Here is a 25,501-nt window from a genome sequence, read left to right as displayed (position 1 = left end):
TTTATAATGGGTGCCGAGTGTGCCCCTGCAATGCACACCCTGCACCCAAGGTATACCTCACTCATGCAAGCAGGTCCCTCCCAGTGACATCTCCGGAAGATGCTGCTGCAAAGTGACAGCAAAGACTATGAAAGGGGGAGATGTAGTATCTATAAAGATAGTTTATGTGCATTGTCATGTAATAGTAAAATGAGGTAGTGTACCTTTAAGGATCTCGCAGCATAGAAGGACATGTGATCAGGAAGTGGAGAGATATAGGAGAAAGTAAGAGAAAGGAGAACAGCCATGAGGAGATGAAGGCGTTCGTTCTGAATGAGGGCGGCCGCTTGTATTTAGAAGTGCGGCCTCCTGGTCGCTAGCTACGCTGTGGGTTACTGGTTGAGGCTGTAATTAGTTGGCACTAATTATTACACTAGTGATCATAAAGAGATCTGCAAAACATGGACTGTTAGAGGTCCCGGAGGGCTAAAGTTGGAAAACACTGCTGCAGAGGAAGGGGGGGTAGTGTAGTGACCAATTTAGTTTTCAATGACTATCAGGGGTATTCAATATGAAACGTTAACTTCACTGTCGAAGTTAACGTTTCATATCGGAGTTTTTACCTGCGTTAAAGTATCGGGCGCGCTCCTGCTTATACCCCTATTCAATATAAAATTAACGAAAACGGGAAACTCCGAAGTTGGATTTGCGTAAAGTTACGAATTTTTCCTTAAAAAAATTGTAAGACCCCCCTAAAGTAGTAAAAACATGGGGGAACACTATGGGTACCCCCGTTTTAGCCTTTAATTGAAAGTCAGGGATTTAAATAGCCGCAGCAGGTGTTTTTTTCCTGACATTGAAGAAGTATTGCAGAAGAGCACTTAGGTTATTTTTTTCATTTTTTTTAAGTGGTCCCATCAAATTTGGGGTACATGAAAATGGGTACTAGCATATTTTTATGTCCCTAAAGTAAGTTTTTAAAAATTCTGCATTTGTGCACCTGCCACTATAATTCTATTCTAGAAAACATCTGCCGCATACTTGCAGAATAGCCCTGAACCTATTTCCCTATTGTTAAACAATTTTTTCCCATTTTTTTTTTTTGCACCCCAATTTTTAAATTAATTTTTTTGGGTGTCCCTATTTTTTTTTAAAACTTTTTTTGACACAGTTCTTTTTTAAATGTCATTCCCAGGGGTGCAGGCTATTTTTTTTAAGCCTGCACCCCTAAACTCCAATTCTGCACTTTTTTTCGACACCTATTCAATGGTGAAAAGTTATCCCCGTTTTTTATCAAAGACTTTTCAAAACTGCGATAAGTCTTTGAAATTGAATACGGTGTAAAAGTAAAACCTGCGATAATGACGTCATACCTCCGATATTAACGCAAAACGTTGTTATCGCACCCATATTGAATACCCCTGTATAAGTCATAATCATCTACTTTTCATTTCTCCCATATGGAAAAAAACACTCATGGAGGCGGGTGCTTCTCACCATTTGACCCGACCACCTCACTGCATAATGCCACAATATAGTGAGTCTATGAAGAGGGGGCAGTGACAAAATTATGCAATTCTCATAGAACTGCAACATATTGGTCCTGCCCTATCCCCAGTGGACCAGTGATTTGTGCTGCCCATTTCATTAGAAGGTGGGCAGGATATGGAGGGGCAACTACTTTGGAGAGGGGGGGTCTGTGGAACTTCTAAAAAAAATTGGGAGTCTCCTGGATGTTCTGGGAGAGTAGGCATGCTAAAAATGATAGCAATGATATTAGCATGCATCCAGATTCTATATGTTCCTTCTCTCTGGTGCAATCTGAAGTTCATGGGATTGCCATTCATTTGTAGCCACTTGGCTTCCAAATATTAGTCATATTAAGGTAACCTTTAGACAGATCTCAATTTACAGCCCCTGCACCAATAGCAAACGCACCAGATTTAAGTCAGTTGTATATAAGATACTTAAACCCAAGTATCAGTACAAGAAAAGTTTTTTTTAACATTTGATAGTAAAGGACACATTCTCTATTAGATTTAATTTCAATTACAAAAAAACTATATAATACAGTAGGTATGATCTTCTTACTTGTATATAAGTAACATAAAGCTAAAATATGCCCATACAATCATGTAACATATGAACAAAGCTCTATCAGTTGAATCTATCAGGTGAATCAGTAAATTAGATGTGAGAATTGTCATCATAAATATGTAATTGCACCATTTCTCATGAACCAGCAAGTGTTAAGTTCCTTACTGTTCTGTTTCCTCGCTCGTTCTATCTTTGATGTTGTAAGAAGTGACCAAATCTGAAAAAGTATTTTTTATTGGCAGATTGTATGGTGACAGCAGATAGTTACAGCAGAGTGTACTGTCACAAATATGTGTAGCGGATTGTGCTTGATGCAGTAGCCCTCCAGATATGAGTTAAACCCAGGTACACCTGTATTGGCCAAAATGCTGATGGTATAGCTTGTGCAGATGTTGTTACTGGTGGCAATTAGCCCACACCTAGTATGCTTAAGCAGATTTAGTGTAATCTCGCAGAAGAGCAAGAAACATAAGACACAGGGATATCACAGGTGTAACAGTGTTCGGAAACCTGTGCGGAATATAGCAGCCTGGAGCTTAGGGTAAATCTGGTCGTTTATACTGCGCAGAGAGTATAAACCGGCGGATGAAGTCCCTCTGTGTTTCGGTGTTGGTATAGGGTACTTGCGGTTATTGTTACTGGCTACACTGGCATGTATTCTGATATAAGTCTGGAGACTGTCCTTGCCTCATGGGAAATAAAGAGGCATGAAGCTCATGCTCAATAGCACATGATAGAGGTAGGACTCCTTCCAACTGAGCTGTGCCAGGTCCTAGTTACCGCTGGCTCAGTTCCACCTACAGGATCCTGGAGAGAGGCAGTGCAGGATCGCACTACTTCCAACACCCCCCTTCCTCACTCAAGACTGCCATCCATCACAGGACACATCAAATCACATTTGACATCTCTTTTCTCTAATGGAAGACAATGAGGGTAAGGCAAAAACATTTTGCAAAACAAAGCATCAAAATTTTGATTATGTTTCAGTGCACATTCCTGAAAGGGAAAAAAATTAGCATAAGAAATCAAACAATCCCTCAACATTTTGCTGGAAACATGAACTGGGCTGACTAAAGTGTTCTTCATCAGAACCCTGACAAAGTAATCTTCAGTAGCAATGTTGATGGCTCTCGCTGAACTAAACATAGCAAAATCACATTTAGTCCCACAAGGCCGAAAAGCAACTGCAGGTTTTGTTCCTCCTTCTTTTTTCTCAGTTGGATCACATGACTTGGTATTTTCATGATTTTTAGGCCTTTGTCTTGAAAATTGTGATTAATAGTAGACTTCCATTCCTGAAAAATCACAGGTTGGCCTTAGATCATGAAGTCTCTGAGGTACACAGCGAACAAGTCCAGCAAACTCCTCACTAATACCCCTTTCAGACATACTGAGATTCCGGGGATTTTGGTCTGCCTCTGCCAAAATTCCCGGGACTCATGTCTGTGTGTAAGGTACCTACCCGGGAACACGTTCCCAGGTAGCCACCCCTGCAATTGACCATGGGGCAATTAAGTCCCGGGAAATGACCCTGCTTCTGTCTGAATGGTGCTACCCGGGAATTTACTACTCCCGGGCAGCACCAAGCAGCTTTGACATGTAGCTGACAGCGCAGAGCATCCTATAGGACGCTCAGCGCTGCTGCTTTGAGCTGACAGCACAGAGCGTCCTGTAGGACGCTCAGCGCTGCTGCTTTGTTTGAGCTGACAGCGCAGAGTGTCCTATAGGATGCTCAGCGCTGCTGCTCACCACCCCCAGCACCAGCCGGCTGTGCCACAGCAGGCCGCCTGCACTCCCGCTGGACCACCAGGGAATTAAAATAAATGTTGAAAAAATTATAATAAAAAAAAAAACTGCATTACGATTGGCCGGCTTTTGGCTGGGAGGAGCAGACGGCAGAAAAGAGGCAGGTAAGCAGAAAAACCCTGCTCTTGTCTGAAAGGGGTCTACCTGGGAATTTCCCGGGTAGACACTGTAGTGTGAAAGGGGGGTCTCGACCAAATACCCGGGAATTTGCACAGGAGAAATTCCCAGGTCTGAGCAGGAATTTTCCCAGGTTGTATGTCTGAAAGGGGTATAACAGTCTAGGAAGTTTCTCCTTGTTGCTCCTCATGGAACTCCTGTTCCCCAAATGGTTGTTTACAACTGTTGTTTCACTTTCTGACATGCTTTCAACTGCAGGCATATCCTGTGACACAGATCTATGTGGCTGGACGATATTCCTGTTGACACTAACTAAAGTAGGCTCATGAAACACAATGTCCTGTGATAGTGTGAGCTTCCTGTTATGGTTAGATGGTAACCTTGCAAGATGCACTCAGTGGATTTAGGATCAACTTTGTGTCTCCTCTCCTTAGCTACATGAGTGAAGGGGCATATCTATAATGGGTGCAGGGTGTGCGGTGCCCACACCGCACTCCCTGCACCCATAGCCTTATACTTACCTGTCCATAGTGCTGCTCTTTTGTTCATGAAAGAAGATGTTTGTCCATGAAAGATGACATTTTGCCTTTTTTGAGACAAGCCATTTGGCAGGAAAATTCGAACTAATGCAAGCTTGCACATCTCTAATAAAAAAGGAACACATCAATTCACTTTTAATTGCATTCAAAATTTGACTTGTGGATCATCAGCTTTTAATGCACAAATTAGCACAAGTATGACACTATTATACACAGCATACATTTAGCTAACCATAGGGGCCATTGTTTCATTACTTTTCAAAACCAAATGAGCCCTGGAAACAATTAGTGATATTTTTTCCATACTACCGTATACTTTAAGCCAGTGGTTCCTAAAATGTGTGCCTTGGCACCCTGGGGTGCCTCGATACACTTGCAGGGGTGCCTCAGGTTGGTGGTCCAGCACCAAATCAAATGATTTATGGTCAATGTAATGTATTTATGTAGGCAAACAGAAGTGCAAACCTGTCCACCGTCACATAACTGACCCTAAGGATGCAAGGTACAGTAGCACAATTACTTCACTTTACTACTTTACTTCACTTTATTTTGAATTTCTCAATAACAAACTTAAACTTAGGGGTACCGTGAAAACAATGCTGACACTCTAGGGCGCCGTGATTGAAAAAAGTTTGGGAACCACTGCATTAAGCTCAAAATGGGGACAGTTACTGTATGTAAAAGTGACATGGGCAGCAGGTCTAAAAGAGGAACTATCCCTTGAAAAGGGGAACAGAAGGGTGGAAATCAGTTCCATTAACTCCATGTGATATATATTACATGCACTATTAAAGGAAATGTTCAAATCACATTTCTAACTACTAATGATCTTGAATTGCTGGAGTCCGACCCACAGTTGTATAATTGACATATGAATTATTGAAGGCTATGTCACATTATCCAGCATATCGTTCTGTATGCGCATTTCAGTTCTGAGTCTTCAATATTTAGCTATATTTCTGTATTCATGGGTTTTTGAAGTTACATACAAACAGGAGATGGAGAAAATGCCTTTTGAATATTAATATAAATGATCTCTTTGCTCTCCATGTAGACTCTTCGCACTCTGATCTCTGACCGTCTGCTTCCAGTTTGAATTATTTATTTTGTCTTTGAAGAGTTTCTTCCTATAACATCTCACATACTCAGCTTGTTAGGGAAAGGTTATCCAGGGGCCCACAGGGGCTGTATTTGTATTTGCGTTTGAAGTGCCATCATGTTCCGGCTAGGACTAGAATTGCTACTTCATCCAATTAAAAGTAGAGGTACATAGAAAAATCTATGTAGTCATGCAAGATGCATCCTTTGTAGTAGGTTAATGGAGCTGGTTCCATGCAATGTAGACTGTGCATACTCAACATCCTTGCAAACTACACTTCTGAAAACAGCAACAACAAAAAAAACTCAAACAAAAGAAATAATTGGGCACAAGTGCCATTAGTTTCCTTTGAGTGCTGCCCTCCTTGGCTCTGAGTACAGTTGTCTATGTATGTCATATTGCATTGAGTATAAAGTTAATAGATACAGTATCCATGCATGCTAATAAACTCATTTGTACTAAGGACAAGCATATGCACTATTTATAACTGAGAGCAATAGCCATTGAATAGAATTTCCATGTGACTGTACCATACAGTCTGAGACACTAGATTTGACTATGGAATTGTGGGACATGTGGTACCCAGGCTCACACAGATGCTCAATGAAAACGAGAATCCTTGTTTGACGATGGAACAGTAAATTCACATGACAAGATAATGGGTGACATTCATTAGACATGTTTGCAAATTAATTATCTCACAGATCTGCTCTTCATACACCAAATTTATTATAACAGGTGGTGTTGCCTGGGGCATTTCATTGCAGGCAAAAGTAATGATTACGGACAATCATGAGGATGGGTCACAAAGCAAATGGAGATGGACTTTCTTAGGCAAACAAGTGCATACACACGGTCAGATTTGTCAGACTTGTCAGATTTGTCAGATGAACGATTGAACGATTAAACGATTTGAACGATTTGAACGATTTTACCAAAGTTTTGAACGATTTGAACGATTGAACGATTTTTGACTGCATTAAAATGAATGGAATCGTCCAAGTCTGACTGCAAACACATCAGATGTCAGAAATCGTTATCTGACCATCGGGAACGCGCATCGTTGATCGTCCATCGTTCAGGCATGTCAGATATGAACGATTTTCCTTCAGATATGAACGACTGAACGATTTTTAAATCGTTATCGTTCATATCTGAAGGAAAAATCTGACCGTGTGTATGCACCATTATTGTGTAACAAAGTTTGCATAACATTAAGAAAAATAGAGAAAAGGCAGTGCTCACTCTTAACTTACCACTCTAGATTTATTATAATATAAGAGGGGAGATGTATCAAGCCTTGGAGAAAGATAAAGTGGAGAAGTTGGCCAAAATAATCAATCAGCTTCTTACTGCCATTTATCTAGGACAGTCTATAAAATGACAGTTAAGGTGGGTACACACATGGGCGACATATCTGCTGACCCAGAGACCTGTAGATCGAGTGGCAGACTGTTAAACCAAAAAGCACCTACCAATCTGCTGCTCGATGTGAAATCACAACTGGGCGAGCATTTGAATATGTCCCCCCCCCCGGCTGAGATGTCAGTAGCCACCCGCGGTCCTTGGAGCAAATGTACGTACAGTCGGCACATCGCCCGTACACACAGCCAGATGTGCCGATATATCTGCAAAATAGCGTAGCGTGGTAAGGCGCAGTGAAACTTGACAACATCCATGGCATGCAATACACAGCTTCACCACTCGGTGGCCAGTGCTTCACTGATTACAACTACAGTGATGAATAATAAAGCAGTGGATGGATACAGTATGGCACGACAGAATACAGTACAATAGAACAGGAAGCCCTGACAGACGGGCCAATCACATACTGTAGAGTATTGCAGAGAAACTAGTGGGGTCTGGGTAACGGTGCATTACAAACTGATTATGCATTTTATGCCACACACTTGTGGCAATGTCAGCACTGCTGGCCACAAGGAGCTTGTACAACATGTCACTACTTGACACATAGCCGTAAGTGGCGGTCAATGCGGCACTGCAGAAAGTGGTGTGCGGCACTCACATACTGTAGTGATTTCATGTCTTAGAAACTAGTGTGATACCCCTAGAGGGTACAGTTTAGTTAATATATACAGTTGAAAAAACTTATAGTTCATATATGTACAAAATGTCTTTTTAAGTGATGTATTTACACAGTATGTTATATAAGGAAGCCGTTCACTCCACAAACAAGTTAAACCCCTCTTGCAGAGAAAATGGAACCCACTGCTCACTCAGCACACAGGGAGCCAGTGGGTGCATGATACAGGATGCTAGCATGCAACCCCTATGCGGGGAAGAACTGTCCTCATAGAGGCTGAGTGAAGCAGGAGAGCGGCGCGTGCGGTCGGCGGGAAGGGGACCCGCACGCGACTGCTGGGGATATATAAGAGAGCACCCACGTGGGCTGTGGAGGGTCCTGAGGTGGTGAAGTATGGCACAGAGTCTGCGCACTTGCCTTGGAGCCCTGAGGTGATAGCCGGCAGAGGCAGTCCTCTGTCCAGGACCCAGCAACCATCCGTGACACAGAAAGCTCAGCGGCAGCTGGGAGAAGAGTGCTGGCTGAGGGGACAAGGGAGAGGTACTCACCGGAGTGCTGCCGGGGAAAAGCCACTGCTGGGACCGGTGCAGGCAGTGAGGATCGCTGCTGTCAGGAGATCTGGGTGCGGAGCAGTCAGAGTACTGCAAGGACACTGCTGAGAGGAAGTAGCATCAGCAGGGACCACCCCCGAGACTTCCCCCTTCAAGGAGATTGACAGCCGGGGAGTGCAGAGGGCTGAGGTGCGGCTACATAACACGGAGCAGTGAGTAACAAATCCAGCCCCTGCTACTGTAGTTCCCTCCCACCTGTCAGAGTCAGCTCCAGGCCAAGCAGGGACAGCAGTTGGAGAAAGCATTCATAGACAGTGCAGCAGATCCTCCTCAGTGGGTGGCTCAGCATGAGACAGGCTAGCTGGTCTGTATGACGAGGGGAGAGCACCAGCAGCTGCTTCAGGACAGCTAAGCATCAGAGTGAGGTGTGTAATAGATGGTCTAACACAGCCCTGCATAACAGTTCTACACTTCAGTGACAGCCCAAATAAAGTGCTAGGCTCAGAAGAATGTGAGCAGGATAACTAACCAATACAGGTACTACTTCTGCCATCCACATTTAAAGCATATTCTCATTCAGTAGCAGTGGCAAAATAGTGGGAAAAGTAAATACTGCAGCAAGTAATTCAGGAGACATTTCAATGCTAATTTTATTAGTTTGCTAATCAGATACATTGCCGCAGATATACTACAGTTACATTCGAAGGGATATTGTTGCATTCTACCTTGTATTCAGGCAAGTTACCTAGTACTATCCAGCAAGAGAAGGCAGAGACGTTTAACTTGTGAATACTTATACCTGCGACAAGTAACCTTAATTGTTTAAATAAAACATCAGTGCAGGATATTGCATAATATAAAATTGTTTTCATCCTCCAAACCTTATTCTTCAACCCGGGCAACGTGTCACAAATACTGATGACTAGATAAATAATCTCTTGCATGCATGGAAAAGACTAGAAACTATTGTATTCTGTTGGTATGGTGCACCAAATAATTGTTGGGCATAGTTCATACATTTATGCAATTACACCTGAATGTGAAACTATATGTCTATTTACTGTTAACCCAACTTTTTCTGCAGTCGGAACGAGGATACAGAGTTCCAGTTATAATAAAACGCACGGATCCAAGTGTATTGTTATTTCCGTAAAAGAGTGTCTAAACAAATGTTATGTAATTGTTGCCATTGTAAGGTTGCAGTGAAAACTGTTTGTTTTATTGCAAATATAGCTAAATAAATTCTTGTTCCAACTGTACCCTATTGCCTGTACCTATCTTCATCATCCGAGAGGAAGAAAATTAACCAGAACGGGAGAATTGGTAAGGACTTATCTGCTATACCACACACTTAGATCAGTACACCCTTATCAGGGTGTCACATTTGGCGTCATACGAACAGGACTCGAGCAAGTCATATCATCCAACGACGAATAAGCTGCGGGAGACTAGTCCAACACTCGTCCAGCCATGGCCAACCTTAATTCGATACAAATTTTACAAGGTCAGCTAGAAAGATTAGCGGTGGAAATAACAGAATTGCACAAAGAGATGCGTAAATTCTCTCGTCACAGACCTAATGACTCCTCTAGATGGAGAGGAAACTCGGATCGAAGGCATGCCAGTGATGATTGGTGGGAACCTCCTCAAGGGAATGGGAGGAGAATCACAGATAAATTTGATTCCCAGGGACGACCTATCTGTCAAGGATGTAACCGGAGTGGCCACATTAAGCGGTATTGCAACCAGAGGAAGCCGTTAAACTTAGAAGTCCTGGGGTCGAGGACCAGCCCTCAGGAGGGACAGACGGAATAGGTCCATTGTTGAAAGGAGGGCAAATCAGATACGCAAATCCAGCCCCAATATTATAAAGCCAAATAAAATTTGTGAGCACGCCAACTGCAAGGAATGTTACATCAACCAGTGCAAGAAGGATTACAGGAAAGGTCGTATGGTTCCACGTGCGGCGAGGATATGGATTTATTAACCGGGATGATACCAAGGAAGACCTGTTCATCCATTATACTGCTATTAAAAAGAACAACCCAAGAAAGTACCTCCGCAGTTTGGGAGATGGAGAGATAGTTCAGTTTGAGGTCGTGAACGGGAGGAGAGGTCTACAAGCAGCTAATGTAACTGGCCCTGGTGGTGCCCCAGTTCAAGGAAGTAGATATGCAGCAGATCGCAAGCATTTATTGGCATCAGTCACATCAAAGATGTCCTCCACGTAATTATCAGCAAAATGACCAATATCATGAAGATGGAAAAGAGCCCGAAGAGATAAAATGTGATGCAGTGTTTCAGAGTCGGCAGAACGTAATTGGGCCACCACCTTCTCCAGAACTTGAGAGCGAATTTAGAGCGGAGGACATCCATTCTCAGAAAAATTGCTGTAATCAGGAACATTCAAAGGCCGCTGAACCAGAAACGGGCAGTAAAAGGGTGAACCACATGGCCACGGCAAAAGAATTGGAACCTCCTAAACTTCATTGCCCAGACTCAGTCATATTGAAACCTGAATCTGACGTCCCTACCGACACTCCAAGCGCAGCTAAAGAAGAAGTGACATATCTCTTCCCAGAGTGGCACCGCGCAGACTGCGAGTACATCACGATAAGTTCCCAAGAGGTAGCAGCAATTCTGAAAAAGGCATGCAGCCAATCAGGGAAGAGACGTAAAGGAAACTCAATCCATTAGATACAGGCAATAGAGTGTCCAGAAACAATTGTAAATGCTTGAAAGTATCAAATTAAACTGTTACCTGTAAAGTTATTGTTGGTAACATCTGTGACAACTGTTGTTGCTACAAATGTAACTAAAAGTTTATGATTGTGAAAACAGTTTGTTTAAACTTGTTAGGAAAAACAGATGCATGGGGACATGCATCGTTCTAGCGGGGAGGAATGTGATACCCCTAGAGGGTACAGTTTAGTTAATATATACAGTTGAAAAAACTTATAGTTCATATATGTACAAAATGTCTTTTTAAGTGATGTATTTACACAGTATGTTATATAAGGAAGCCATTCACTCCACAAACAAGTTAAACCCCTCTTGCAGAGAAAATGGAACCCACTGCTCACTCAGCACACAGGGAGCCAGTGGGTGCATGATACAGGATGCTAGCATGCAACCCCTATGGGGGGAAGAACTGTCCTCATAGAGGCTGAGTGAAGCAGGAGAGCGGAGCATGCGGTCGGCGGGAAGGGGACCCGCACGCGACTGCTGGGGATATATAAGAGAGCACCCACGTGGGCTGTGGAGGGTCCTGAGGTGGTGAAGTATGGCACAGAGTCTGCGCACTTGCCTTGGAGCCCTGAGGTGATAGCCGGCAGAGGCAGTCCTCTGTCCAGGACCCAGCAACCATCCGTGACACAGAAAGCTCAGCGGCAGCTGGGAGAAGAGTGCTGGCTGAGGGGACAAGGGAGAGGTACTCACCGGAGTGCTGCCGGGGAAAAGCCACTGCTGGGACCGGTGCAGGCAGTGAGGATCGCTGCTGTCAGGAGATCTGGGTGCGGAGCAGTCAGAGTACTGCAAGGACACTGCTGAGAGGAAGTAGCATCAGCAGGGACCACCCCCGAGACTTCCCCCTTCAAGGAGATTGACAGCCGGGGAGTGCAGAGGGCTGAGGTGCGGCTACATAACATGGAGCAGTGAGTAACAAATCCAGCCCCTGCTACTGTAGTTCCCTCCCACCTGTCAGAGTCAGCTCCAGGCCAAGCAGGGACAGCAGTTGGAGAAAGCATTCATAGACAGTGCAGCAGATCCTCCTCAGTGGGTGGCTCAGCATGAGACAGGCTAGCTGGTCTGTATGACGAGGGGAGAGCACCAGCAGCTGCTTCAGGACAGCTAAGCATCAGAGTGAGGTGTGTAATAGATGGTCTAACACAGCCCTGCATAACAGTTCTACACTTCAGTGACAGCCCAAATAAAGTGCTAGGCTCAGAAGAATGTGAGCAGGATAACTAACCAATACAGGTACTACTTCTGCCATCCACATTTAAAGCATATTCTCATTCAGTAGCAGTGGCAAAATAGTGGGAAAAGTAAATACTGCAGCAAGTAATTCAGGAGACATTTCAATGCTAATTTTATTAGTTTGCTAATCAGATACATTGCCGCAGATATACTACAGTTACATTCGAAGGGATATTGTTGCATTCTACCTTGTATTCAGGCAAGTTACCTAGTACTATCCAGCAAGAGAAGGCAGAGACGTTTAACTTGTGAATACTTATACCTGCGACAAGTAACCTTAATTGTTTAAATAAAACATCAGTGCAGGATATTGCATAATATAAAATTGTTTTCATCCTCTAAACCTTATTCTTCAACCCGGGCAACGTGTCACAAATACTGATGACTAGATAAATAATCTCTTGCATGCATGGAAAAGACTAGAAACTATTGTATTCTGTTGGTATGGTGCACCAAATAATTGTTGGGCATAGTTCATACATTTATGCAATTACACCTGAATGTGAAGCTATATGTCTATTTACTGTTAACCCAACTTTTTCTGCAGTCGGAACGAGGATACAGAGTTCCAGTTATAATAAAACGCACGGATCCAAGTGTATTGTTATTTCCGTAAAAGAGTGTCTAAACAAATGTTATGTAATTGTTGCCATTGTAAGGTTGCGGTGAAAACTGTTTGTTTTATTGCAAATATAGCTAAATAAATTCTTGTTCCAACTGTACCCTATTGCCTATACCTATCTTCATCATCCGAGAGGAAGAAAATTAACCAGAACGGGAGAATTGGTAAGGACTTATCTGCTATACCACACACTTAGATCAGTACACCCTTATCAGGGTGTCACACTAGTAGTGGGGTCTCAGTGAAATAGGTGTCTCTGGATTACAAACTGACTGTGTGTTTTATGCTGCACACTTGCGGCACTGTCGGCGCTGTCCCTGCTGGCTCCGGGGCCTGCACATGGAATCTCGGGATGCTTGCGAGATCTGCACATGCCCAGTGGAGCCGACCCAGAGTGAGACACAGAATCTCATTCAGAGGCAGTCGTTAGTTGCAAGCAGTCGCTCTGAATCAGGGGGGCCGCTTGCATCCTGAACGGCCACCTCCTTGTCGATCGTTAAGCTGTGGGTTACCACCCACAGCCTAACGACTGACCAGGTTGATGGTCGTGATGGTGATCACCATCACGACCATCGGGGCTTACGACCAGACCCTAAGGTTGGGTCTGGGCACTCATAAGCCCCAAGGAGCTTTCTGCTCTGATGGAGCAGGAGGCTCCCCACTGACATCACTGATGATGTCAGTGCGGCCGCCTACAAAACGGTAGGCGTTCGTAAAGGAACGCCTCCGTTTTGGAAACCACCCCCCTGGCCCGCCTACCAAACAGGGTCAGCTATCAATCAACATCGACAGCCTCCCCTTTGGTAGTGAGTTTTGGTAGAAACTCTGTCGCTCCGGGGCTTGCGCACGCGCAGTGTGGCCGCTGCGCGTGCGCAGAACAAACCATCGAATCGGTTACGAGCGCATCGGTGCTTGCGACCAACTCTGAAAAAGGTCCACAGTGCATCAGCCCTAGGCTGATGCGCTGTGTGCTCAGCCAGATTTCACCAGATGGGGGAGTTTTTACTCCCCCACTCCGGCCGATGAGATGTTCATACATCTCATCATTAGTGCTTCATGCTTAGCTTCGGCAAGGAGCTTGTACAACATGTTGCACAAGCACGGCACCAGCATATGGAGAGGAAATAAAAAATACATTGTTTGGCTTTGTGCCATCGATCTCATGGTAGTGCTTCCTGCTTTGCGTTTTCCCACAGGAAAAACACACACACATACAGTAGGCTCCCACAGGAATAAATACATAACACATTGACCCCCACAAGAAAATAAATCAAAGACATTGGCCCCAAAGAAAAAAAAATAACTCAATTATTGCCCCAGCCCCCACCAAAGACTTACCTAACCTGAGGGGAACATAGATACAGTTGGAACTCCATGTTGTCTTTTCTGGCAGCACACTTAAAGACTGCTAGGGGGCCGTGGCACAGCGGTTGAAAAATGCTGGTCTAGTGTGTACCCATTATGTACTGTAACTCTACAGTGTATGGCACACAAAGCTCATTCATGTTATGTCTGCAGCACGCTCATTCACATGCCGCAGACACTGCAGTGCCGCAGTGAAGGCACTTACGGCTATTGGGTCTATTTACTAAGCCTTGGATGCAGGTAAAATGAATGGAGATAAAGTACCAGAAAATCAGCACCTAACTGCCATGTCACAGGCTGTGTTTTAAAAATGATTAGTGCTAGAACAAAAAAAAAATAACATGTCAACCATTTTGTGGCAACCATTTTTGGATCAACCTTTTAACACTGTCGACCATTTGTGCATGTCGACCTTCTTACATATCGACCTTTAGTGTGTCGACCTTTTGTCCCTATTGACCTTTTCTCCCAGTCGACCTATTGACTGACTAACATCTGGTGTCTATCTAGACACTTTCAACCTTTTTACTGTCTATCTCTTAATCCACACCCATTCATGTTATGTCACACAGTAATGGCGCTATGGAGGATTCTGATTGCCTATACTTAACTACTGTAACTGTACAGTAATACTGTACTTACTGCGCACAAGGCACTGTCTGAGCATCTGCAGCCGTGGGGGATTCCTCCTCACCAAGTCACTAAAGCGGCGCTGTAGTGACCGGATTGATCTATCCCGGCCTACATGGGCCAGGATATCACGCCAGGCATTGCAGAGAAGCGGCTGATCCCTCCACTCAAGGAGGATCCGCAACTCCCTCCTCGAATATGGATGCTGCCTCTACAGCATACTGTAATAGCAGCACGCAGAGCGCACAACGCATGACACCGGATATTAACGCATAGAAGTGCATGCATGCGCAGGACATGAATCACTGTGAGCACAAACCTTTCTTCAGTGCCGCAGTGACCAGAATTTACGGCTATGTGTCGAGTAGCGACATGTTGTACAAGCTCTGGCTGAGCACACAGTGCAGCAGCCTAGTGTTGATGCACTGTCTTACTCCGGGCCGGCTCCACTGGGCATGCGTGGGATCTCGCAAGCATCATAAGCATCTGCCGGAGGGGAGTCGGCAGCCGCAGCAGCAGGGACATTGCTGACAGTGCCGCAAGTCTATCTAGCACCTTCTTCTAGAAGGTGCTAGATAAATGAGTAGTACCTGATTGGTTGCTATGGGCAACATCACTTATTAAATAGAACTCCCATCTTAATAAAACGCCTCAAGCGTATCACTCAGTGACAATGTATGTTATTCAAATATTGCACATGTTTTATGCTCTATGTTGTACCTATGTTGTATACTGGTATTAGATTAATTTTATTCTAATTTTGTTCTAATATAGAAATATTGTTTACCAATACCTATCGCATATACCGATTTTTTCATACTTTTTATCATTCTAAATAAATTCATTATATTTTCCTTTTAGACTGAGTACGACTCCTTACTTCATACATTGTAATATTTTATTGTTATTTACAGCAACCTATATGATTGTTATAAGGCTGTGGTAAGCGCTTAGTGTCTTTTTCCTTCATACGCAATTCCAGTAAGGGTTAGTAGTGCCCTTGACACACAGAGCAGCTACCGCTATAGCCCTATTATAACGGTCTAGCACACCCCCTTCTAACTATTTGCCATTGCCCACTTGCGCACGTCATCTCCTGGAAGAGCATGAAAACACTGGTACATTGAGCACCATCGGATGTGCTTGCAGCGCTTGTGGTTGACTATACCCTGCTGCAAGCACTGCGATCACTTCAGTGCAGTGTTGCCTACCCTCCTGATTTTAGCGGGAGTCTCCCATTTTTTAATCAACCCTCCCGCTCCCCCGCAAACATTACCGAATCTCCCGATTATTTCTAACCCTCCTTGAACTGCGCATGCGCAAACCGGACTGCCGGGGGGGCGGAGTTTACGGAGGGGACGTCATGACGTCACGACCCGTGACGCCATGATACTTAAGGGCCGGCCACCGCGGGGTTCTGGGTAGTGGTGGCCGGCTAGTCAAGAAGCTGTGCACGAAGTGTGCTTGTGGCTGGGAGGTGCAGCGGCAGCGGGCAGAGGCAGAGCAGAGCGGAGTCGGCAGCGCTGCACTCACTGATCAGCAGCGCTGCACTGTGTGTGCACAGACAGGTGTGTGGCCTCCAATCTAATTATAAGGGGCCAATGAGACCTCTGTCATCTGCGCTATATGTATACCCTGATGGGGGCTGGATGATGAGTGTGGGGGCTGAGTGTCACAGGCAATATTAACTGCACTTTGAAAGGGCACTCACTGACAGCCAATAAATGTATAGCTGTCAGTGAGTGCCCTTTCAGAGTGCAGTTAATGCCTGTGTCTGGTCACTAGATATATAACAGAGCTGACTAATATAGCTGCCCCTAATCATTGGCAACTATTGTCTAAGGACATTTGTGACAACCCTGAATGTGGGAAGGGGTCAGGGGTAATATGGTTAAAGTAGAATATCTATAGATAAGTAATGTAAAGCAATTAGTATGTTTATTTGGAGTTGTGTTACATATGTATGTTGGGCCAAGGAGGCATATGGTTATGCCGCGTTCCCCAGTGAAGGAATTGCTTCATGCTCTCCAAAAGAAAGAACCACCCCATCGTGGTGAATGCCTGTTTTGGGAAAAGGGGAACTAGAAAGGGGAGCCGCTTGTCCGCGAGTCGGAGCCACTGGCAGGCGCGCGGAACCAGCAGGAGACGAGCCGCCGCGAGGGTAACACCCGCCGCGAACGGGGAACCCGGACGGAGGGTATAAAAGGAGATGCCTAGTGACAGTTGGGAGTTGTGGTGAGCGGTTGGTAGCACAGTGTTGAGGGACAGAGAGGCGCACTTACCTGATTGCGGGGTCCATTGTGGATCCGGAGGAGGCTGTCGTCAGGAAGGAGCTGCAGGGCCTAAGGAGCGCAGTCTTGGCTGATGGAGGGAGGCGGAGCAGCAAGGAGGCGGAGCGGCCAGAGGGGAGGAGATCCAAGGCGGTGTCTGTGGCTGAGTCCTGTAGAGAGGGGCCGGCCCGGACGAAAGGGGGCGGAGATCTCGGGGCTGAGTGACAGTCCTGTCCATCCGGAGGTGTCGCAGGAGAAGGTCTGTAATAAAACACATTATAGACTTGCATTAACCTAAATCCACTCAGAGGAGGAAGCACACCACCTACCGCCTAGTAAGATAATAACTCTAACAGTCTCCCTGCCATCCTCAACAGCGCAGTTAGACCATTCTGGATACTTAGGAAAGAGACTAGCCCTAGTAATCAGCTAATGTTACCCCATCGATAGGGAGCGCCAGCAGATCGCATACCTCCTCCGCCTCCTATTAACCCAATTTAAGTCAGATCCCCTTAAAACGGGTGATTTAAAGCCGGACGGGATTCCCGCGATTGACTCCAAATTGGTCCAAAAGACTACTACTTTGCAGAGGGAGAGTAAACCAGGGAACCGGCTATGCCGTGTCAGTCCCACTGACAGTTTACCAGTTAACAAGTATTGCACGGGACCGATATAAGAAAGCTAAAACTGGGATTTAAGTCATTGTCACTACCGTACTTTGCAAATTTCAGAGACAGTGACATAGGAGGATCGCTGCATTGCATCGTAGAGCTTTGGGGAGGGAACGGGACATATCAAAGGGAAAAAGGTACCTCAGGACCCACGTGCACCATCGATAAAGAGATATCTGGCCAGCAACGTATGAACTACTTTAGCTAAGGTAGATAAAAGGTATTGAGATAAATGATAGGATAGACAGTTAGGAATTTATGTATTGTGATAAGTCGTTTTGTATGCCATATGTTAACCACTTTACCTCTACAGACGTACAGTCCGGGAGTGGAGTGGTTCCTGTATAATAAAGTTGTAGTTATTTGATGTTTGTGAGAGACGTTAAACGTAATAATTTGTGTTCATTGGTCTGTTATGTAATTGGCATCTAAACCTACACTTTGTGCTATGTTCTCCCAAAAGTGTTAATAAAAGTCACGTGTTTGGCTAATTGACTGATGATAAGTGTTAATAACCACTAGAAAGTGTACCTATCACGTCAGGAGAGACGACCCTACCCAGCCAACTCTGGTATAGCGGCTGACGGAGGTATCAGTCACCATAGGTGGGGGTGTTACAAAAATTGGCGTCACGACGAACAGGATCAAGATCCAAATTAAATAGTAAAGATGTCACGAGAACAGAGTTCAGCTGGAGACTCAAGCCACCAAAACCCGGTTATGTCTCAACTGAACCCCATAACCTTGCCCTATTATTTCGGGGCCCCATGGTTGCCCACTTATACTGGAGATGAACGAGGAGGAGAGCCCGATGGTAACTCGTTAAGAGAATTCAAACACAAGATGCAAAGTATGTTCAGGTTATATCCCTTGACAGAGAGTCAGCAGGTGGAGATATTGATCGGCCAGCTCAAGGGCTCGGCTCTGAGAGAAGTCACTTTGTGGCCCAGAGAAGAGAAACAAAATGTAAATCAAATTATGCAGAGGTTAGCTGACACCTTTGATCTACAAACAATGTCAGAATTGAAAATGAGATTCTATGCTAAAAAACAGCAAGCAGGCGAAACCCTTCGTAATTTCGCATTGGGTCTACAAGAGGCTATACGCCGTATACAGTCAGTAGATATTAATGAGGTGCGGAACCCTGATGAGACTCTCATTAACCAGTTCATCGAAGGTTCAAGAGGGGAGGGTACCTGAACCCAGTTGCGTCTCTTACGACTACAGATGCCTAGAAATTCCTTTTTGGACTTTAAGGAAGCATCAATCAAGGTCATGGGATACACCCGAGATGATGAAATTTCCTTAGTAGAAATGCCAGGGTTCCAAGAAATAATCCAGGAGTCTGCAACTTCTATGGGAACTCCTAATATGACAAAAGGAAATGCAGTACAAAACGCTCAAAATAGCTCCACCCAGCTGCATAATCTGACAAGCCAGATGGAAAAATTGGCATCAGGGGTGACAGAGATGTGCCAGGAGATAAAAAAACTCTCCAGGAAAAATATAGACACCGCCCCCGCCGAGAGTTCGTGGCGCACAGAAAGGAGGAGGGCAACCTCCAAATGGTGGACTCCGCCCCGCACTAATGGACGTCGTCCAACTGATCGATTTGACTCCCTAGGGCGCCCAATCTGCCGTAAATGTAACCAGGCTGGGCATGTCGAACGGCATTGCAATCAATCAAACCCTTTAAACGCCAATTCCCCGAGGATGGAGGACAATCCTCGGGGAACGTCAGCAGAATAGACCCTGCCCCTGAACAATGGTGGCCTAAGTTTGTGGGGAAGTGTCCTGTTGTACCCATCACAATAGGGGGAGTAGAAATGTTGGCCATGCTTGACACCGGTTCCCAAGTGACCACTATGCAATTTGACACCTACCAGAAATTTTGGGACATTAAACAGCTTCTCCTCCCGCCACCCACATGGCTACAGCTTATTGCCAGTAATGGGCTAGGAAAATCCTGTCGGGGATATTGGGAGGTAGATGTCAGGGTTGGGAAGGCAGTGTTACCTGAACAGGGGTGTATAGTCACCAATGTAAATGACCCTCACGCTATACTCCTCATTATTGGGATGAACATTCTCCGAAATTGTCCAGAGGAACTTATAGCAGCCTTAAAAGTCGAGCTTGCTCGAAAGAGTTCTACAGAATGACAAGTGTTGCAACATACTATTAAAATCATTCAAGGCCACCAAAGATTTGCCGCACCGAATGGAGAAATTGGAAAAGCCAGGGTAGCGGACTCAAAGCCCGTGATTTTACAACCAAATTCAGAAATGGTGATATGGGCCAAGGCACGCTGTGGGCCACAAGGGACTGACTATGAAGCCTTTATTGAACCAAATGAAAGTATCGGTAAAGAGGCTATTGTTGTTGCCAGAACCCTAGCGGAAGTGGTTGGTGGCCGAGTACCTATACGAATCCTGAACCCGCATAACCATCATGTCCGGCTATTTCGTCATTATCCAGTTGCTAAATTATCACTAGTCACCTTCCAAGATGTAATTCACCCAGGTTTTGCTGCAGAGCAGCACCATATATTGACAGGAAGCGCCTCTCCGGCAGAGGAAGAGGTGTGGTGGAAAGCTATACAGATAGGGGATGAAGAAACATCGGAAGAAAAAAAGAATGGAGTTCTCCGCCTGGTCCAAGAGATTCCCCTAGCCTTTAGCGCTAATTCTTCCGATTTCGGGAAGGTCGATTGTGTATTGCATCGGATTCCGACTGGCACCAATGCACCCATTAAAGAGAGACACCCACCTTTAGCCCCGGCCTTGTATCAACCAGTCAGAAAGATGCTGCAGGGAATGAAAGCGTCTGGAGTAATTAAGGAAAGCCACAGCCCGTGGGCGGCACCCATGGTTTTAGTAAAAAAAAAAGATGGACAATTGCGATTTTGCGTCGACTACCGCAAATTAAATAACATCACTCATAAAGACGCCTACCCACTTCCGCGAATTGAAGAATCTCTGACCGCCCTTAAGACCGCTAAGTACTTCTCCACCCTAGACCTGACCAGTGGCTACTGGCAAGTGCAAGTAGCCCCAGAAGACAGGGAGAAAACCGCTTTTACTACTCCCATGGGGTTGTTCGAGTTCCTAAGGATGCCCTTTGGGCTCTGCAATGCCCCGGGAACATTTCAGCGACTAATGGAGCATTGTTTGGGCCACAGGAATTTCTAAATGGTCCTTCTGTATCTGGATGATGTAATTGTTTTCTCCCACACTTACAAAGATCATCTTAACCATCTAAGAGAAGTCCTGGAGCAGCTTGTCAGATACGGCTTAAAAATAAAACCGTCCAAGTGTCATCTACTTAAGCCCAAGGTGTCCTACCTGGGATACGTCGTAAGTGCCGAAGGAATTTCTCCTGATCCCGACAAGATCAGGGCAGTGCGAGAGTGGCCTGCCCCGCGTACCATCCGTGAAGTACGGCAGTTCTTGGGTTTCGTGGGGTATTATAGGTGCTTTATTGAGCACTTTGCCAGCATTGCTGCCCCTATTCATGAATTATTGAGAGGAGTCCCGAACTTAGGTCGCACTCGGAGCGTCCCAGTGATGTGGACTTCCTCGTGCCAAGAAGCGTTCGACCGTCTGAAGATACTCCTCACTGCAGCACCATTACTGGCCTATCCCGATTACGGCAGTCCTTTTCTGTTATATACGGATGCCAGCAGCCAAGGATTGGGAGCAGTACTTTCACAGCGGCAGGATGGGAAAGAAAGAGTAATAGCCTACGCCAGCAGGAGCTTGAAACGAACTGAAAGGAACGACGCTAATTATAGCGCATTCAAGTTGGAACTGTTAGCATTGGTTTGGGCAGTCACTGAAAGATTTAAAAATTATCTATTAGCCACCCCTATTACCGCCTACACGGACTGCAACCCTTTGGCTCACCTACAAACAACTGAACTAGGAGCCCTCGAGCAACGCTGGGTCTCCCGCCTGGCTAACTTTCTGATCAACATCCAATATAGAAGTGGAAAATTAAACATCAATGCGGATGCCTTATCTTGAATTCCTCACCGACGAGAGCAGTTAGAAACAGAAGATGTGGAAGAGTCAGTAGAGATGCCTTTATTTTCCCCAAAGCTCAATTCGGCCCTATAAAAAGTTACTCAGCTCAGAGGGGTCGATAGGTATAAGGACCACACTGCGACTCCTTGGCTGAAATGGCAAGAAGACGATCCCAATATCCAGCTAATCAAGAGACAGATACAAGATCACAGTCAGTTGACTATCGAAGAAAAGAAAACAGCCCTAATGGAGTTCTTGAAGTTATGGAAACAACGGGAGCGACTGTCGATGCACGGTCACCTCCTGGTTCGACATAGCATTGATCCAAAGACTCATTTCAAACTAACGCAAATTGTAGTACCTAGTAATACAGCAACTTATATCTTGAAGGCCTACCATAACGACTCGGGTCACTTCGGCTGCAAGAAAATGGAGAACAATATCCGGAAACGGTTTTATTGGGTCAACATGCGACAAGACATTGAGAATTGGTGTGGCAAATGCATTCCGTGCACCCTGAAGAAGAACGCTCCAGTCTCGCAGAAGGCCCCTTTGCATTCAATTATAACCTCTCGGCCATTGGAAATTGTTACCTTGGATCATGTGAAATTGGAACGGAGTCGGACAGGTTATCAGTACGCGTTAACCATAGTAGATCATTTCACAAAGTACGCTGTTATCCTACCGGTACGAGACATCACGGCAAAGACTACTGCCGAAGTATTTTGGAGGGCATTTGTACGGCCTTATGGATACCCGGAGAAAGTTCTGACGGATCAAGGGTCAGCCTTCGAATCTCATAAGAACTACCGCCTATCACCCGCAAGGGAACGGGATGTGTGAGAGAATGAACCGAACTCTTATAAATCTTCTCCGAGCTATCCCGCTACCACAACGAACCGATTGGCCTGCCCTTCTGGCTGAATTAGTATACATTTATAACAATACAGTCCATCAATCCACCGGGTTTACTCCCTAGTACTTGCTATTCGGGAGACAAGGTCAGCTCCCTACAGATGTACAATTGGGCATCTCATTGGAGGAAGGATCGAATGTCACTGTACAAAACGAATGGGTCAGCGAGCATCAACGACGTCTGAAAGTAGCACATGAATTAGTCCAAGAAAACAGCAAAGTGGCCCGACAACGGCAAAAGGAAAACTATAATCAGCAAGCCAAGGCAGAACCCTTGGAGATCGGATGCTGTGTGTGGAAGAAAAAGAATCAGCGTGTTAGTAAACTGGATCATTACTGGGAAAATATCCCGTACGTTATAACTGGAAAACCTAAAGGAGACATGGCCTTATATCACATACAAAGAAAAGACAGAACTGGCCGACAGCTGGTTCATCGGGACCAACTTAAAAAATGTCAAGGTAAGATCGATAACCCCACGGATGAAGTGAATCCTGTAAACAAAAGACCCAATCTTCCTTCCAGTGAAGGCTCAGACAATCATATGAACTTATTAATGAGTATGTATTGGCCTATTTACTATGGTGGCCACCAGGCCTTCCCCAGTTGGCCTCACAGCGATCCTTACAGCGATCCAATCCTCTCTGAGGTAGCAACCCCAAATCTAGGAAGAGAGGAAGACACGACAATAGTCAATTCACCCTATTTAGAACCAAGACGGTCAACTAGAAGTACGAAAGGAAAGGTGCCGCTGCGCTATCAACAATAAGATTTGTTTGATAGCGGAGCCAATGTTAATTTGTTGGAAAATTTAATTCTGTGTGATGTAGAATGCGTGAGGACACGCATAATTTAGAAGAGAGGAATGTGACAACCCTGAATGTGGGAAGGGGTCAGGGGTAATATGGTTAAAGTAGAATATCTATAGATAAGTAATGTAAAGCAATTAGTATGTTTATTTGGAGTTGTGTTACATATGTATGTTGGGCCAAGGAGGCATATGGTTATGCCGCGTTCCCCAGTGAAGGAATTGCTTCATGCTCTCCAAAAGAAAGAACCACCCCATCGTGGTGAATGCCTGTTTTGGGAAAAGGGGAACTAGAAAGGGGAGCCGCTTGTCCGCGAGTCGGAGCCACTGGCAGGCGCGCGGAACCAGCAGGAGACGAGCCGCCGCGAGGGTAACACCCGCCGCGAACGGGGAACCCGGACGGAGGGTATAAAAGGAGATGCCTAGTGACAGTTGGGAGTTGTGGTGAGCGGTTGGTAGCACAGTGTTGAGGGACAGAGAGGCGCACTTACCTGATTGCGGGGTCCATTGTGGATCCGGAGGAGGCTGTCGTCAGGAAGGAGCTGCAGGGCCTAAGGAGCGCAGTCTTGGCTGATGGAGGGAGGCGGAGCAGCAAGGAGGCGGAGCGGCCAGAGGGGAGGAGATCCAAGGCGGTGTCTGTGGCTGAGTCCTGTAGAGAGGGGCCGGCCCGGACGAAAGGGGGCGGAGATCTCGGGGCTGAGTGACAGTCCTGTCCATCCGGAGGTGTCGCAGGAGAAGGTCTGTAATAAAACACATTATAGACTTGCATTAACCTAAATCCACTCAGAGGAGGAAGCACACCACCTACCGCCTAGTAAGATAATAACTCTAACAGTCTCCCTGCCATCCTCAACAGCGCAGTTAGACCATTCTGGATACTTAGGAAAGAGACTAGCCCTAGTAATCAGCTAATGTTACCCCATCGATAGGGAGCGCCAGCAGATCGCATACCTCCTCCGCCTCCTATTAACCCAATTTAAGTCAGATCCCCTTAAAACGGGTGATTTAAAGCCGGACGGGATTCCCGCGATTGACTCCAAATTGGTCCAAAAGACTACTACTTTGCAGAGGGAGAGTAAACCAGGGAACCGGCTATGCCGTGTCAGTCCCACTGACAGTTTACCAGTTAACAAGTATTGCACGGGACCGATATAAGAAAGCTAAAACTGGGATTTAAGTCATTGTCACTACCGTACTTTGCAAATTTCAGAGACAGTGACATAGGAGGATCGCTGCATTGCATCGTAGAGCTTTGGGGAGGGAACGGGACATATCAAAGGGAAAAAGGTACCTCAGGACCCACGTGCACCACTGATAAAGAGATATCTGGCCAGCAACGTATGAACTACATTAGCTAAGGTAGATAAAAGGTATTGAGATAAATGATAGGATAGACAGTTAGGAATTTATGTATTGTGATAAGTCGTTTTGTATGCCATATGTTAACCACTTTACCTCTACAGACGTACAGTCCGGGAGTGGAGTGGTTCCTGTATAATAAAGTTGTAGTTATTTGATGTTTGTGAGAGACGTTAAACGTAATAATTTGTGTTCATTGGTCTGTTATGTAATTGGCATCTAAACCTACACTTTGTGCTATGTTTTCCCAAAAGTGTTAATAAAAGTCACGTGTTTGGCTAATTGACTGATGATAAGTGTTAATAACCACTAGAAAGTGTACCTATCACGTCAGGAGAGACGACCCTACCCAGCCAACTCTGGTATAGCGGCTGACGGAGGTATCAGTCACCATAGCTGGGGGTGTTACACATTTAATGGTTAAGTTAATATTTGATTTATATATTTTTTTGAACAGGCAGCTGTACTTTCAGGAGCCTTCTGCTAAAATGCTGCTGTTAGTACTAAAGTTTTCAAATGCCACTGCAGAACACGCCCCTAAATGACTAGACACACCCATAGGTGAAGCTAGACACGCCCCCCTGGGCAGGACATGACACGCCCCTCAGCGGCGTGCCGCGCTCCACGCG

Source organism: Taudactylus pleione, unplaced genomic scaffold, assembly GCF_031769625.1.
Source record: "Taudactylus pleione unplaced genomic scaffold, aTauple2 ptg000959l, whole genome shotgun sequence".
NCBI lineage: Eukaryota > Metazoa > Chordata > Amphibia > Anura > Myobatrachidae > Taudactylus > Taudactylus pleione.
Note: the sequence above shows the minus strand (reverse complement) of the source record.